At 42.2% G+C, this 17,691-nt stretch overlaps 1 long non-coding RNA gene across 1 annotated transcript; it reads right to left on the bottom strand.

The window, feature by feature from the left end:
- Positions 1-4,583: 4,583 nt before the first annotated feature.
- LOC140655860 (uncharacterized) lies at positions 4,584-8,120 on the bottom strand. Its single transcript, XR_012043896.1, has 3 exons — positions 7,953-8,120; positions 6,146-6,207; positions 4,584-5,341 (listed from the first exon to the last, which is right to left on the bottom strand). It is a non-coding gene; the product is annotated as an uncharacterized lncRNA (long non-coding RNA).
- Positions 8,121-17,691: the final 9,571 nt, after the last annotated feature.

The raw sequence follows: 17,691 nt of genomic DNA, 5'->3' as shown, positions 1-17,691 counted from the left end.
AGCCAGGGGTATGGGAAACCCAGCAGGGACATCAGGGCCAATAGCTTGACCCTGGTGGCAAATGCCAAGTGCAGCAAAGATTTGGCCTTAGCTGGAATGGCCTAAGGGAATTCTGGGCTCCAAGTCAGTCTGGACCTGATAAAGCTGGCTATTGCTGCTGACAGTGGACCTGTGAATTCCCAGTGAATTTTTGCCTCCCTGCCTCCCACCAAAACGGGACAGTATCCACTCCAAGCTGAGGGGCGGGAGAGGGGATCCCCCTCCTGGAAAGCCAGAGCTTGCCACATTAGGATGAACAAATTCAGCTTTCATTCTTTCTTTGCCCCTTTAGGAGTTTTCCTGATTGAAGTAGGTGTGTAAATCTGTCTGGTCGTTGTTGTAGGAACAGCCCAGGGGCAAGCCCTGGAGGGGAGCCCAGAGAGGTCCTGGAATCTCTGTCCCTGAGATCTTCAGGACTCACCTGCTTTAGCAGGGGGGTGGACTAGATGATCTCCAGAGGTCACTTCCAGCCTAAATTCGTCTATGACTCTAATAATCCCCATTCTGGCAAATATTAAATGAGTCTCCTCACCTGAGCCAAGCCCAAAGCCGGCTCACAATCTGGAGCACCAAGGTTTCTTTTGTAACCTCAGATACTTGGGAGAAAAAGCCTTGAACTCCTGGAAGGGTGGAGGAACCCAGCTAGAAGCCGTGGCACACTGCTGCTCAGCCTTCCCTCCCCTCCCGAGCAGCTGCTAATGACTCACTCACCTCAGAAACGCTGCCAAGAGCCGTAGGAGCCATAGGGACTGGGGGTGAATTCCTTTCTCTTCTGTGTCCAATAATATTTATTGAATAACAATGCTACCAGCTCTGAATCACTGCTCCTGTCAGCGGTCAGGTGGTGCGTGAACGTGCTCCTCCACCGCTTCCAAAGCGACCTCCTTGGCATGATGCTGGTACTAAAGGGCTCAATGATTGAACCCCATTTGTCAAAAAACCATCCGGAGATTAAATCTAGAGCTGAGCGACAGTTTCATTTCGGATACCGAGCACATGAGAAACTTGGCTAGGTTGAGGTTTGAACAGAAGCGAAGCTGTCTGAACTGTGAAAAGAGGCCGTTTGTCAGAAGGCATTTTGCTTGGGCCTTGAACAGCAAAATATTGTATGTGTGATGGTTTTTATGATAGGACCACACTACCAGCATAGGAAAACAATAATCTGTTTTTTTAAACGGCTCCAAGATAAATCACAAGTAGTGTACTACTATTGATTTATTTATATCTCTATGGAATATTTGAGCTATAAATTACGGTTGAATAAACACAAACTGTGCAGAATTTTGCATTGTTTGAACTTATCAATGGCAGGTCTTTCTCATGTTTTCATTTTAATGTAAATCAAATTGTGAAATGTATGGATGCAATTTATTTCCAGTTATGTTTATTGGACTTGGGAATGACTTATTAACCAGGGGCTTTACTCAAATTCTCATTTGATTTCCATGGATTTGACTGCCCAGCCTCTGTGGAGCTTTCATGGCTTGAGCACTGCAGACCCTAAATCTGATATAAGAGACAACAGTGGTTTTCTCACAGTGCCCTTGTGGAGTCCTGGAGTGAGACTCTAATGGAAATAGTACATCCTGCAGAGCAGAGCACTCAGAAGAAAGGGCTGGTGTCTGGGTGAAATCCCTGCTTGGCCGCCAAGTCTTCCCTTCATTGCAGCAGGGCCAGAAGTTCAGTTTCTATGTGTAATTTAACTCTGTGGGGAGACTCACCCTCCGCAATATACTGAGGATCCCCCTGGTGTCAAGGAAAAGGCTGCAGGGATTCAAGAGAACATAGTCCTTATGCAATTTTGAAATAAGGGAAACAAACCCTAATAATGCTAACCAAATCCAGATCAGCGAGGACAAAAAAGGTCAGTCCCAGGATCCAATGATCTGTAAAAGCAGTGGAGGTGTTTACAGCCAAAGTAGCCCATGCCTTTTCATGCCACGGCCGATGAGAGCCTCTTTCTAAAATGGAACAGACACAGCAGCAGAGGTGGAAAGGCAAGGAGGACCCAGGTTTTCCAGTCCTCCTTTGATTTCCCCAACTGAAAATTCCTGACCTGACATCTTGACAGTAGCTGGCCTGATGACTCTGCCCTGATGACTCCAGCCCACCACTTCACTGAGTCCCCCATGGGCCTTGGCGAAGTCCAAGTGAAATCCTAGCTATCATGAAGTCAATAAGAGGTTTATCCTCACCCTACAACAGACTTCCCCTTGTGACTCTGAGGAAGTCTCTCATTGCTGTGTACCTCAGTTTCTCCAGAGAACATAATGCTTTCCTGTTTGACAGAGGTGTCGTGAGGACAAATTCCTGGTGCCTGGGGACCACTAGCTGTGACGCTGATAACAGGCACAGGAAAGTCTGTGTGGGTCACTGGACACATTCCATTCTTATGACACTTGAATCCAAAAGAGCATTTAAATCAAAACATCACTGGTTAAACTCAATCCTTAGTGAATGGCAGCCTGTAAATTTCTTAGCCTAAATTATTAAGAGAACATTGCATACTTTATAACTGCGTGTTTGAAAATACTCATGGGGTCAGGCTCTCCTTTTAGCCCCAACAACATAAAGTTGGAGTCATTGCCTGACTCCAAGGCAGTTACTCCAGATTTATTTCAGGGTAACTCTGAGCAGGATCTTGGGTTTTGTTTATGACTTTTCATTTGTATTTTGTGAAAACTTAATAAAAACTTTTCAAACTGAAAAACATGGTTCCATAAACCCCACATATGGGATCTTTAAACTCGGCCAACTTATGAACTTAACCCTGACTTGTCTTTGTCCTCTTGGCCTTTTCAGCAGCTAGCACTCTTCAGCCATGTCCGTATTTATAGAGGTCAGAAAACCCTTAGACAGCCAACTCTTTCCTTTGCCTAAAACAATAACAGGAACATATGACAAAACTGAACCACAATGTCCTGAAATGAGAAAAAAAAAATGCATAAAATGAGGCTAGACAACTGAGAGAACCCAACTTAATGCCTGCAAAGTAGACAGCCTACCCAGGTTGGCTAGGGCATAGCTTTAGATAACACTGGAACCTATTTAGAGGTGCTGGTACACAAATAGCACCTGTTTTTTAGAGTTTCTATTAATGCATCAGAAAAGTGACATGTCCTGTCCTAGATGTCTTCCACTCAAAATTTTGCTTGTGACTGGTTCTATCCATGCTAGTGACAGTTATCCAGAGATTTTAAGGCATGGGATTTTATAATAGTCTATTCCAAATTGCTCAAAGCTGGCCATGCGTTTTTCCACAGTGATTTCTACATTAGACCCACCAACATGTGGTTGATATGAGGTACATCTAATGCAAGGTATCTGGTTTTGATTCAAATACTTTGAAGGATAGAGAGTTCGAAAGTTACTACATTGCCTAGCAACCTTTTCCAAGATTTTACAATCCTCCCTGTTAAAAATCATTGTGTTACTAAACATGCCAGTGCAATTCCATTGATTTCGGTGAAGTTCCTCCTGTGTAAGAAAGGAGAGAAACAGGCCAAGAGAAAACTTTGAAGAGTGGGAGGGTATAAAGATTGTTTTAGATTCAGACCTGGGTAAGACCCTCTGGTTTAAACTCAGTAGATCTGTGCCACTCGGTATCTCCTGAGGATCTGCCTCCTTGCTTTGCTCCTGAGCAAAAAAAAGGTGTTGCAGGCTAAAATGTCAAAACTGCGTAAGAAAAATTTAATTAGTTGAGAAATGAGCAAACAGATCTCTCCAGAGGGTTTGAAAACCTTCACTTCAGTGTTTTCAGGAGATGTAGAAGAGTGATGAAAGAAAGGAGTAATTAAGGGCCTGATCTACATCCCTGGAAGTCCAGTGGCAACACATCCCAAGGAATTCAACATTAGATTTGGAAATGAAGAATAAAATAATATGAAAAACGTTAACTAAAGATACCAGTTAAATGCAGAGACGGTGTGCATTGAGGTATTCCTCAGTCAGCACCAATGGAAATGCATTGACCTACCCCACAGGGAAACCAGCCCCAAAAGCACCAGGAGCCACAGGGGAGCAGCTTCCCACTTGAGTACTGGGAACTGCTCTCCCCATGGGTGCTCACAGAGACACCCTGGGCTCACCTCAGTGTTCCTGGGCAGGCTTGAGCTCTGCAGCCTCCCGGACCACCACGATCCCCGCCCAGGGCTGGCAGCGCTTCTGGCGCTGTTTGGGGATGCTCCAAGTAGTGCAGACTGCCCAGTGAAACTGCTTATTCTTTGACAGCTGCAGTCAAAGGTCAGACAAATAGCAGGAGCCATCTTCTCAATGTTACAGACAGCAGAGTCTGCCCAGGAAACCAAGGTCTTGATCTCTTGGGTGATGTAGGCAAGTGCTTTCCAAACTCTTGTGTACCTTGTTGCAAGCTCCTTGGGGACCAGCCTGCTGCTTAGTTCTTCTTAAGGGAAAGTCTGACACAATGAGACCCTCATCTACTTTAGCACCACACAAGGACATACTAAATGGCTGGAGAACTGGATAATTACCTACCTCAGAAAGTAGCTAATAATAGAGAATCACCAGTCTACGGTATGGGAGGGTGTAGTGAGGCCAGCTGGGTCACTGATACTGGCCTGCACATTGCTAAGCACTTTCCTTAATGATCTGGAAATAAAGACATGAAAAGCTGGATCAGTTGTTAAGGTGGGTCCATTTAAACAAAATAGAATTGATTAGAGACAAAAAGATGACTAGGGAAAATGTAATTATTTGAGAAATGAATGCCAGGACATGAGACCTTGGAAATCTTAGACTTTTTCCATAGATTGGAGGAAGGGAGGCAAGCAGAGCAACAGAAAAGGCAATAGGAAAGCCTTAAAGGGACTTTACTGAAGGACTATACAGCCAGAGCAGACAAGTTCAGCCTAAGCTCCAAGCATGCTCCTCTGGCAAAACCAGCAAATGCCATGGCTCAAGGTGCAACTGGAGGAGATGTGAGGCAGAAGAGAGATTATTTTCCCCATGTCTGTAATAGTCACATGCTGGGCCACCGCTGTCAGTTTGGATGTTTTTCAGAAAATGATGCTGGATGTTTGGGAAGAAAGCAGAAAGGAATCACTGAAATTATTTAAGGGCTGGAGAAAACATTGTCCAGTAAAGGTCTTGAGAGATGTCACCAGAAGGGGAAGTCCACAAGCTGCAGTCCCCAACATTTCATCAGCAAATAATCTCCTGTAGCAAGGCATCAAAGAGCTCCGCATAGTCAGCTTCTCAAAAAGAAGATTTAGTGGCGATTTGATTTTGATGTCTAAGTATCTTCACATGGAGGATATATCAGTCACTAACAGATTCTTTTAATCTAGAATGGAAAACATTAACATGAACCAATAGCTGGCAAATGAAAGCCATACAAATTCCAGTTAGAAATGTAGCCATACTTTTTTTTTTTAATCCCTGTCTGTCATTAGATATTGAAGCAAATGACCTAAAAAATTGGAGGATGTCTCCATCTCTTGAAATACTCAGATCACAGCTGAAGCCCACCCTGGAAGAGACACTTTTTGCTAACATACAATACCGAACTCTGACCAGGAGTAAGTTTGCAAAATGAAGCGGCCTGTGATGTACAAGAAATCAGACTCGATGACTCCCTTGCAGGTTTGGCAGTGTTGCAGTAATACCCGTGAGCTAAAGGCAACTGGGTTTTTTAGTCTTTGGCATGCCAGAGCAGGCAGTCAAGTACCCCCACACCGCCCAGCAGGTGGGCTCAAGGTTTCCCCAGAAGGATAACTATCCAAATAAGTACCCCAATGCTATCATAATGCTCCTCTCCTAAGCCTTCTGCAAAGCCAGTTTTGAGCTACAGTAGACTGACTTTGAGAAACAAATTATTGCTTCTCCAGCCTACGGTCTGTGGTCTGGTTTTGAATCAAGCAGTGCAGCACACAGGTGGTAGAGGGAAGCGTTCTAGCCCACGGCAGGAGAACTCACCAAGTGCAGCCAAAATAAGCTTTTATGTCCCAGCTGACATCTGTGGGAATGGACAGGTCTTTCACTGTGTGGGACATACACGATTTATACGAAGGGATCCCTAAACACTTTAGTATTCATTATTTTTAAAAGAGGTTGGATTCTGCAAGGGGGAGGGAATGTGTTTTCATACCTTGAGAACATTACTCCTTTACATGACACCAATGTTTTAACAGCTCATTTATTTTCTTTTGTCTAGGGGAACAGAAAAAAGAGAGGGAAGCATTTATTTACCAGCAAATTATTACTTTTCTAGGGAATCAGAGAAGAATGACATTTTTTACTCATGTTGATTTTGTAAGATCCTCCATGCATGTTATTTTTTTGAGGAAATACATTTTTTTTTCTAAACAGTGGTTCATGGACATCTAATCTTCTGCTGAATATGTAACGGTCTTACAGAACTGCTGGGTGACATGGTCCAGACCTTAAGTCTTACATAACTCAGGCTGCATTGCTGATTGAATATATATAGTTGCAATTTATTTTGTACATGCAAATTAGGAATATAATGAAAACATTTCAAATTATGAGGCTGGAACGTCATTTTTACAGATGGCTTTTTCTGCCAACGGGCAATTTGTTCTCCTCATATAAACATTAGGAAAGTTTAAGCATCTGCTCCTAATTAGTTCCCTTGCACAAGTTACTGATGCACATAAGTCACACTTCCCCATGCTCATTGCTGAGATCTCAGATGATTAGTTTGTTTGTACGCTGCTCCTTGGAATTAGACAAAGCCAAGGACCTGGAATCACAGCTGTTCTCTCTGCACCAGAAATCAAACCCAATTTTATTGGAATGATGAAAATTGCCAAGATCAGATGACCCTGGCAAGCTAACACAGGTTAATTGGGCCCTGGTTGACCCTAATGTAACCACATGAATCTGGGGAAAATCTGGCCAGTATTTGATTAATTTGTTTACAGAACATGTTGTTTGAATGATTTTTCTAAAAGTAAATTTACTGAAGTAGGTCTTCTTACCCCAGAAATTGTTTGTACGTTTTTTCCCTCAGCCATCATGGCTTCCTAACCAGAGCTGGGACAAAGCCATGGTACACCTTTCAGAGTACATTCAGCCCTAACACTGCTCTGCCATCTAACACCTGATCTTTGGGTTCAGAGCAAATTAGGTTTTGGTTGTGGCCATGGTATAAAACTCTGTCACACTCAAGTGACGTGGACAATCAACAGAGCCATCCAGAGACAGCTGATTAGAGCATTGTTTGGTTTAAACATTTCCAGAAACCCTCACTCAAACTCATCTTTAACGTCATCATCAAAGCTTTATGCATTCCTTAAAAGCTTCCAGAAATATTAGCTCTGGAAAGAATTTTCCTCAAACTTTTTATTCAAACAAAAGAAAGAGAATATTAGACTGATTTGGAGAGACATAAAACATGGAGTCCCGAGCCTCCCTGTATTTTAGCATCTGACAGAAATATCTCACGTGCCTTGTACCAATATGGATCCAGTTAACAGAAGTGTAGCGAAGCTCAAAAACACTTCTGTCTATAAGACAATGTAGCCACATTCACGCACAGTACATGATCATATTCATCAGCAACATATTCAAACTTTACTTGCTTAAGAGGTAAACTAAAAGGTTTCTTATGCCTTGCATGGTATCTTTTCACTTTATTGTTCATAAAGCAGCACAAAGGAGAGCATTAAGAGAAGCCTAGTGTCTTTGTGACTCTTCAAGTTTTAGCATTAAAGTGGCCACTCTTGTATACATTAAAAAAAAAAATGTGACTCGAAGATCTTACAGTCTAATGCTTCAGCAGCAAGACATTAGATTTCAAAGTATGTGGAGCTTTTAATTACACCTATCTCAGGGATCATTTCTTTGCAGAAGTCAAAACACTTTCAAGTGTTTTGCATCATTAACCCAATTTTTAAAACAGGTAATGGACCCCAAGAATGGAAGATACTTACCCAATATCACCCAGCATACTGTTATTGAATCCCAGTTGTTCAGAGCCTGCTTCAGTTCTCTCTTCACAGAAAATACTGCTCCCTTTCCAAGAATGCATAATCACCCATATGCTTACATTTTTTTCCAAAGAAGGATGTTTTCTTAATCTTACCCAAATACTGGAATGCAGATAAAACTAGGTATGCTGCAAAAACAAAAGCACCAGAATCAATGAAACCAGTTTCCTTCAGATTTTTCTCTCATGGATGAGTGACTTCCATATCTAAAATTTTATTGCAACTGAGACATCTGTAAGGGGTTTTCCCCATATGGATTCTCTCATTTCTAATAAAGTGCACTCTCATTCTGCTCTTTTCCCTACTGTCAGGTTCTCCCAACATCATTTTCTTCCACCTGGCCATCTGCTTTTAGAAGCTTACTTATCTTAGACATCTTTACTCCTCTGACAAATCTGGTGGAAGTCAGCCAATGAATTCAAAAGGTGTCAGGGACACACGCAGACATACACACGTACACACGGTCCTCTCTTCTGCAAGAAATCAGGGCTCATTTCCCTAGATTCAACAGAAAAATCTAAAAAAAACCCCCACAAATAAATTTGCCTTCTACAATTATTAAATCACTGCAACAATTAACTGCAAATTGGAGTGACTGGTATTTCAGTTTAAAAGACTCCAACATCCTCTAAGCATATACTAGCATCTAGTCTTGTGTTGATTAACACACCTGCTTAATACTGATGTGAATTCCACTGACATTACAGTAGTCATATATAATACACAAATACAAAATCAGCCCTGTTTGCTTTAATTAATAGAGACAGTAGGACAGTGACTGCAGTGTGTTGAGATCTACTAAATATTTGGAATAGGAAAGAAAATGTACTATTCTGGCTCCTCGATAGACCAGGGAAAAGACCACCGAGTTTGTTTTTCAAGGATCTAAATAGTCTTGTGCTATTTATTTTCTCAGCAATGAGTTTCACCCTTTGTGTGCGGTCAAGTCTGTCTGGTGTGGAGTTCTGAAAAGGAGAAGTGGTTCTGATAGAAACATGGTTCCACAGCAGGTCTTTAAATGTTCTTTAATTGTGAAACCCAAGGGGCCATGCTGCAAACATCCTCACAAAGGACCAGACTTTCAAAGTTCATATTCATCTTTGCAATATGTGGCAAATAAAAGTGCTGGGATGTCATCTGGTCTGTGTCTATTAGAGATTAGTGGAAGTTTCTGTTACAAGAGGTTAATTTTAAAACACCAATTAACTGCCCACAAAATACTTTGTATGAAAAACTTCCAGTTTAAAGACTTTTGCCCAAACATGCATTCTTGATGCATCTGGGGCCAGAGATTTCCACAACTGCTCAGTGAAATTGATTCTCTTACCAATTTCACAGCTAGGTTGTCAGCAAAAATAACAGAAGCTGCCAATTTTGGTGAGCAGATACAGTGTTAGCAATTCTCCAGATCTCTGGAAATATCTCTAAATTTGGCATTTGGTTTCATTCAGACTGAATTCAACTTAAAAAATACATAAATCTTTTGGCAAACTGGAAACCCAGTTTTTGTTCAGCTCTAGTGCCCACTTCCACAATGGGCTGGCCAACCCTTGTCTTAGAAGTGTCTCATCAGAAGCAACATCAGTGTACCCGTTTATGTCTTTCAGATAAAATAAAACATTTGCTGCTGCAAGCTGCTATTCCACAGCCAAGAAATCCCCCTCCTTCTTACTTGGTTTTCAAGCAGTGCTTACTCAGGCAAAGGTCTCATTGACTTCGGTGGGTGACTGGTACACAAGTAGGAACTTCAAGATTTGGCCGACATATGTTTTGTAAGTAAACGCTAAGGGAAAAGCAATTTGATCTCATTTCAAAGCCTGGCAGAACACAATATAGCATAATCACTAAAAAATCTAAGACAGAATTTCATCAAGCAAAAACAAACACTGTTCAGAAACTCAGCAGGAGACAGCCAGTCCTGAGCCTACAGTAATTGCAATGTTGAGAATAGGAGTAAATTCCCTGAAGATGCTCCATACAGTAGCAAACCATCTGTCTAAACACTTGCAGAAAAGGCTCACGTTTGAAAACCGTGGATCTTGCCAAGGCCTTTGCCATTGGCTTTGGAAGTGTAATGACATGGGATAGTCACAGATGTTCTTTCTGAATGTCCCCCACTCCCTGTAAGCAGATGGATTTTGGAGACTGCAAAATGAACTACCAGGAAAGACAACAAAACCTTTTTCCGCCTCCTGTTGCCTTTCTCTACAGTAGGGACTGAGGCTTCAAAAATCAATTAGCATTTTTCTGCTGATGGGCAATGGTAAGGAAAATGTTTGCTTCAAAAATTGACCATTGCTGAAATTGACCCCAACGTAGAATTTCATCAAGGCGCCCTTATATATGGCCCTGGACCACCAACCCTATCCTTCTGAACAAACATCTGTGATTCACAGCAGCCCCAGAGATATTTTCTAATGTATCTAGGGAAAATTATGACAGCTGTTGAGACCTAGCAAACACTGAGCCCTGGGTTTTTGTAGAACAATTACAATTCGTCACTAATATATCTGAAAACTCCAGCCCACAGCAGGGTCTTTAGCAAATGACACAAGTTTGTAAAGCAGAAAATATTTCATATTACAGTATAAAAGCAATAATGTTTGAAGTTAAGGGTCAGCTGCCAATTCTCTTGTGAGCTCTATTTTTCAGGGCTTTAGAACTTGAATAACTACACACAACATCAAGTTGACAGTGTCAATGATTTTTCAAACAATGGATTAACTTTCTTAAGCCGATTTCAACACTTACAGTAAGGTTTAACGGGAACTTTAGGAGTTGTGAAAAGAAAGCCCACTGAGAGGCATACAAACTGGAATCTGCTTGTCCCTGTACTCAGCACAGAGTGTTCAGCACCAGAGGAGGCTTCCTCTGCTGCTGCACCACTGGGCTTCACCCCAGCAAAGAAAAAGCCAAGAGCAGGTTCATCTCTACAGTGTCCTGCAAGTGGCCCTCACAAGCAGACAGATGAAGATTGATACTATGGGAATTTCATGCTGTGGAAAATCTAAACAGAATATTTAACTTGCAGTCAGCTTTCTTCTCAGCATGAACTCCTTGTGTTGGGTTTTCAAGTCCCACCTGCCTGCGCTTGCCTGCACAGGCTTTCCTTGGTGGCTGGACTACATCACCCACACTGCGTTGTGCCCTCTCCCTGTAGCTCAGCTGCCGCAGGATGCTAATTTTTGAGCTGCTCCACTCAACATTTTGCTCCATTGACAAAACAAGGCTGTTGACAAACACAGAGGCCTTGGCTCGGGAAGAAATTCCAGACAGATTTTTGCACTTCATCCCAGGCATGCAAGGAAGGGAAGGAGGGGGTCTGCTGCTGGGCTACCTCCCGTTGTCATCTGGCTACTGTCTGGCTAAACCTGCTCTGAAAGATTCACCTCAACTTCTACTTGCTGCAGTACAGTCGTTCAGTTTGGGGCTAGCCATATGGCACCTATATATCAGTAATTGGTGGAGACAAATGTTCCAAGCATCAGCATCTGTATTTCATAAAGGAACATGAGGATCTGATAGAGCCAGCCTACGGGACCTCCCAGAGAACTGACGAGAACCATCTCAGCTCCCCATGGGCTTCTAGGTAACTGGAGCACAGCATTTTCCCCACCTTGACAACAGGGAGCTGTCATAGCTGCTTTCTGGCCCTTCTCAATGTAGTATCTCTCTGCGTCACAGTCTTTATTGATTGTTTCTTCAAAATACTGCTTTGAGGCAAGGAAGTCTTATGTCCCTGTTCACACACCGGGACAGCAAGGCCCAAGTCTGACGGAGAGAAAGCACCAGGAGCCCAAAAGGCGCATCTAAACATCTGTCACTTAGCTGCTTGAGCCAGCACCAGACTGGCTCTTTCTTCTGGGAAGGAGCATCCCCCACATCAGTGCATCTGCCATATACTGGCCATAGGAAGGCTGCAAGGTATCTGACAAATGGTGGGAACCTTGGCCAAGACACCATGGCCTCCTCTGAAGGCTGAGCTGGAGCTTCTTCCCAGCTTTACTCAGGAGCTCACTTAAACCTGCTCCCAGATCATTTGAAGACTAGGCAAGTTTGGGTTCAAATGCATGCTTAAATTCATGCCTAAAATCTAAGCCAGAGAATCATTCGATCATGCCGTCTTGGAAGGTGTGTAGCAGAGCAGAGATCTGGACCCAGGCTCCTCTCCTGTAACTGGTCTTTCTGCCTACATCTTGCTTTATTTTCCCCCACTATTTGTTTTTCCAGCAACAACAACAACAAAAAAAAAAAAAGAGAGAAAAAAGAAAAGCATGGGAGGGGATAGAGAAGAGATAAAATGGGAGAGAAAAGCCAGGAAAACAAAATTTCAAACTACATTATTTCTAGATAATGTTAACTGAAGAATTTTAAAAGATCAAAAACTATAAAATCTTGAAAAAATAACATCAGTACGGTGATATTTTTGTTACAGCAACCTTTGGGTTAAAAAAAAAAAGTGAGAAAGAAAACTGTGACCAGCTCCCACCAAGAGCCTTTAAAAATGTCTCATGACAAGGATTACAGCACATTTATGAGGTGGCCATTCCACATGCAATCAAGCCAACTGGCTCTTTGTGGTCCTAATAATAAAAAAGTGGTGCTGCTACACTAGTCTAATATTCCTGATGAGAGTGCTGAGATAAGTTTTCTTTCAGTCAGGTCCCTCTCAAATTTTATAAGCTATGCTTGCCCCTTTTACACCAAACTGCATGATCTGCTTTACGTCTGCAATGGAAAACATGATTATAAAAAGTCTTCTTTACCCTTGTTTTTGCTTAATATAATACCAGAATCAGTAGCATGGAAAATAAGGACCCAGGTTACGTGCCAGGAGCCTTGGAACATAAAACCTTGCTGTGGGCCGATAATATCTCACTGATTCTTACCAGTCTCCAAGACTCTGTCCACGACCCTTCTGCAAAACAAACTTTATGAAATCAAAACTTGCACCCTTCTCAGAAGTCCAGTCCCTTCCTGTGGTGAGCACTGCTTTTGCGATAACCAAAGGAATTCTATATTTAGGGACAGCACTTGTTCTTGACCTTCAGGGGACTGTTTCCATTGACACATGCTGAAAAGAAAAGGGATAAAAATCCCCTTTGGGATTTCAGTTCAGATCCTACAGTTCTAATATGAAATTTAAACTGCCCCAAGCTGCTAGTGTTATAGTACCGCCTGCTAAGTATAAAGCAGAAAGGGAAAAGTCCAGAAGACAATACTTCATTACATGGAAATTCTTTGAATCCCAAAGCCATATGGGACATTAAAAGCTTTCCCCAAATCCCTCTCAGATCAATGGAATTCAATTGTTGTACAAAACCAATATTTGGAAGAAGAAGAAAATTCTGATTTTCTGCATTTCTGGGAGCTGACTGAGATTCATTTGTAACTAGAAAAATAGCTTTTATTTTAGAGCAAGTATAAGAGCCAGGAGACAAAATCTCTTTTACTCATGTTATCAGCAGCTTTCTCAGTGAATTAGGCTGTATGCCCTCCCCCAGTTCAGCAAGATCAATGCTTCCCAGTCGTAGAAGATCCTTTAAGACCTTTTGCAAATCCTACATTTTGTGAGTAAAGTTTCACAAAATAGCTCTAGTTTGTGAACATTCCTACAATAGCACATTATGGCCAGCCCTGCTCACAGTCATCTTGAAAGTTTTGTATTTTTTCTCTTCTGAAATACAGTAGCTGTAGTGACCCCATCAAAAAGTCTGTAATGTTCACAACTCACCAGGTGTAAGGTGCAAATTCCTTCACGGACATACATAGCAGGTAGTTCATACACAAATTAATTTGCATAAGCCATTAGTCAATCCATTATGAGAAATTAACAAATCTAGAAAGATGATGGCCTTGGTCCTGGAAAATTCATGGGCAGAAAAAGAGTCCGCATTTGAGAAACGCACTACTTTTTCCTACCACCACCTCGAGTTCAAAAGCCTGTTCTGCTGGGTGAGGAAAAGGATGTAATCCCAAGCTCCCAGAGCAGTGGCTGTTCTAGAAAGGACATGACTCTGCTTTAGGGCTTTCTTGAAAACCAAATTTGAAAAATTTTTATTTTGTCCCATGCCATCCTCAAAGTCTGGTGGGTTTTTTACATTACAAAAACTTTTCACAGGACAGAAAAACTGGTTTTTTTCCACCCAGACAACCAAAGCCAGGATTTGGTAAAATACCTTAATAACATACTAACTTCCCTGGCAATGTGAGTGACCCACTCTTTATCATAAAAGGCATTAAAATGGCATGACATTTTAATGAAACTTTCAGAGCACCTTTCTAGTAGTTCAGGGGGGTCATGTTGCAATTTTGCTTCAATTTAGCTGGAACAGCTCACTCGGAGATATAGCATGCTGTGCTTGTTGGCCTCCTTCCATTCAAGGTTATGAATCAGAGCTGTGTTAACGAACTCAGAGAAATCTCCTTCATGCTGAGCACAGCAGAAGACCAACCAACATTTAATTGTCCTTGCTATTACTCGCCTCTGCTAGGCTCAAGGTGGAGGCTTCAAGCCCTGGGTGGCATGGCTATTCCCACGACACATTCCCTGTTGCACAGAACCCATGTCCAGCACGAAGGCAGAATGGAGCATGACCAATGAGTGTGAAGCAAGATCTCTGCTTGCCATCACCTTGACTTTTCAATGTGCCGCAGAGAGATGTTATTCATCCATGCTATTGCACACTGAGGGTTTGCATACACCTACCATCATTGTACCATCTGGTAATGATTTTCTGCAAACAGCAACATCATATGTTCTTGCTGGGAGTTTGTATGAACTACAAGGCTCTTGCTGCTCCCCATTCAGGAAATACCTTCTCTTTGGGTAAGATTAGTGGGCCAAACCTTGATGTCGATGTTCAGCTCTTTTTTGTTGTGCAAAACTCTGACTAGCCGTGGTAGGCATCTGCCTCAGCCAAGATGAAGTAAAATACAATCGCCAGACCCTCTCAAGTTGCATAATCAAGGGTTCTTATTTTATGTCAAGCTTCTTTCTAGTACCTTTTCCTCAAATATGAAAGGATGATATGCAAATAGTTACACAGGTGAAATGTTCCCTGTGCAAAACTGGGCATTTCGGGAGACCGCATAACCATGGTACAGTTTTTGTGGTCCTTTCCCAGCGTGGGGTATCAGGCTCAGTTTCCTGTCACCTCAGGCTGGGAACTGAGTGAGCTGGAAGCACTGTGGCTGTCCAAAGCTTTCATTCTGCTCTGATCACCTCTGATACAAAAGCAGCATTCACATTGCAATAGCACAGCTGGCGATACAGCAAGTGAGGCTGAGGAGAGACAGGCACACAAAACCCACTTCCACGCCATGGGGGCAGAGGGCAATCGTGAGGAGTGGTGAGCAGAATGATGCATGTTCAGGCAACTAGAGGTAATTAACCCTTGGCTAGTCTAACCAAAGGACTTGGTGGGTCTTCTGTCTCTTGAAGACTTTGAATCAGCTTATGATATCTCTGTTTTTAAAAAAATGTACCTCATAGATGAATCACAGGGTATCCCAGATGTATGCTATACAGAGTCCACCCAGACAACCATAAAAATCCCTATGGCCTTAAACACAATGAATCAGGCCTTGTTTAACCTACACCTGTGTTATTTCCAGGGCCAAAGCCAAACTGCCTGCACAGCTCCGATACATTTGAACAGAGTTGTGCCTGCTTACACCATGGGCCTGCATCCCATCTCCATAGAATATCTGCTGTTTTTTTAACTTTTTCCAAACTTCTGAAAAACTTCCAGGCACCATGAAGCTTCACTTCTTCCAACTGAATCGGTGACTAATGAATCCTGGCCAGAATCTCTTCATTAAACACGCAGGTTTCTCGATTGTGCTGACCCATTTACACCCAAGAGTTTATTTTAACACAGGATTTTTATCCTCCTTCTCAAATTTCTTCTTTTTTTTAAAATAGAATTTAAAAAAAATGCAAGAAAGTCTTTGCTGATATTTGGTTACTCACCACATGCTGAGTTGAGTTTCCTGTTTAAAGAAGAGAGAGACTGTGTGTGTATGTATGTGTGTGCGTATGTGTGCATGTGTGTGTGCTGGGGCCTTTTTATGGGTATCCTGGCCAGATAAACCCTTAGAAGAGCCAATAGCCAGCCATGAGATTTTTCTGAGATATCTTGACCCAACTAGCACCAAACACAGCTTGTGCACTGCAAGCAGCGCTGGGCAGAGGTCCCAACAAATGCAAAACAATATTTTTAATTCATCTGGGGGATTTCCTGAATCAAACCTTGGCATGGAAAGAGCAAGCTGCAGTACAGCAAGAATGGCAATGCTTGTCTTTGAGGAGGATTTAGCCAGCAATAGATGGCTTTAGTGGAGTGCATGTTCTTCCCAAAATTTGTCCCTGAAGTAGGGGTGCACGAGGTGCAATGAGATAGTTACAGAGCATGAGAGAGAGGCAATTAATAGCAGATGGGGGGAATAAAAAGCTGTTTTTAACAGGCCTCCAAAACTGTATGGAAAGAGGTGGGAAAGAAGGGCTGCAGAGAAAGCTATCCTGCCCCTTGTTAAGAGCTGCAGAAAAAGGGGCAGGGGAGAGTGGTGTGCCTTGAAAAACTAGATTTCCCAATATACAATACATACAATATGTACATGACCCTGAAAAAGATTGTCACATGTAGAAGGGAAGGAAAATACCGGAACTAAGAGTCAATGGAGACAATACTGAAAAAAATCCTTTCAGATCCAAAGGGTCACCATCCCTCACAATCTGATTGTGGGTATTGTGAAATCTGGTGATTTTTTAAAATTCCAGCTTGCGAAATCTCAGGATTTATGTGTGAATCTCATCTAGCATTCTCCCTCTGCTTCATGAAGACTTCTTGCCCCCATGCCTAGAAATGTAACTCACAGGTTACCTAACACTCATGTCTCCACTGTTGTAAAACTAATTTTAAGCCAAGCTCAAGACTTTGCAAGGCTCATTATTTAGCACTAGTGGAAAATGGGAAGCTGAACTTTGCTCTCTTTTGACAGTCAGGGACTTGCATATCACTTTGGAAAACAAAACAAGCCTGAAAACAATATGATTAGGTAAAGCCTTTTCTATTAATGTCCTAGCAAGAAATCCTCTATAGCAGAAACAATGTACTAATCTCTGATCTGCCTCTAACTCTATAATATCACTCCAGGCACTATATTAAGCCTTATTGTTCCCTTCAGTAAAAGGCAGTTCTGAACCTCCATTTCTGGGGACAGCTTCACACAATTAGAGATTGAATAGCTGTAAGCATGACTCCTACAACTGGAGAGGAATGAGGATTTAGTATGGCCCTTCCTAAAAAGACAGAAGATATGAGGATAAAGGTCAAGTACTTTGAACCAAAGGCTGGGAAAGAAAACCAGCTTCTTGCTACTGTAGGCAATAATATAGTCATGTCTGTTTTGTAGATCTGCTAAGCTCTCTCATAAATGAATGCAGGGTGTATGTGATAATTTGCATGCCATTTTCTTATGAGGTTCCAGTTTGCTTCATTTCTGTTATAATTGTAATTATAGTCCAGAAAGAGGGCTAGAGAACAACAGACCATAAAGAGTCCTTCCACATTTTTAAATGTGCATTTGTTGTAAAGAGCAGGAGAAGGAGCACTATGAATACAAAAAGAGGGGCTAGCACTCTCAGTTCCAGAGCCTTGCTCTGGCTTTCACAGCTGCC

This window comes from Ciconia boyciana, chromosome 8 (assembly GCF_034638445.1).
Source record: "Ciconia boyciana chromosome 8, ASM3463844v1, whole genome shotgun sequence".
Classification (NCBI taxonomy): Eukaryota; Metazoa; Chordata; class Aves; order Ciconiiformes; family Ciconiidae; genus Ciconia; species Ciconia boyciana.
This window is presented reverse-complemented; position numbering and strand designations above follow the sequence as displayed.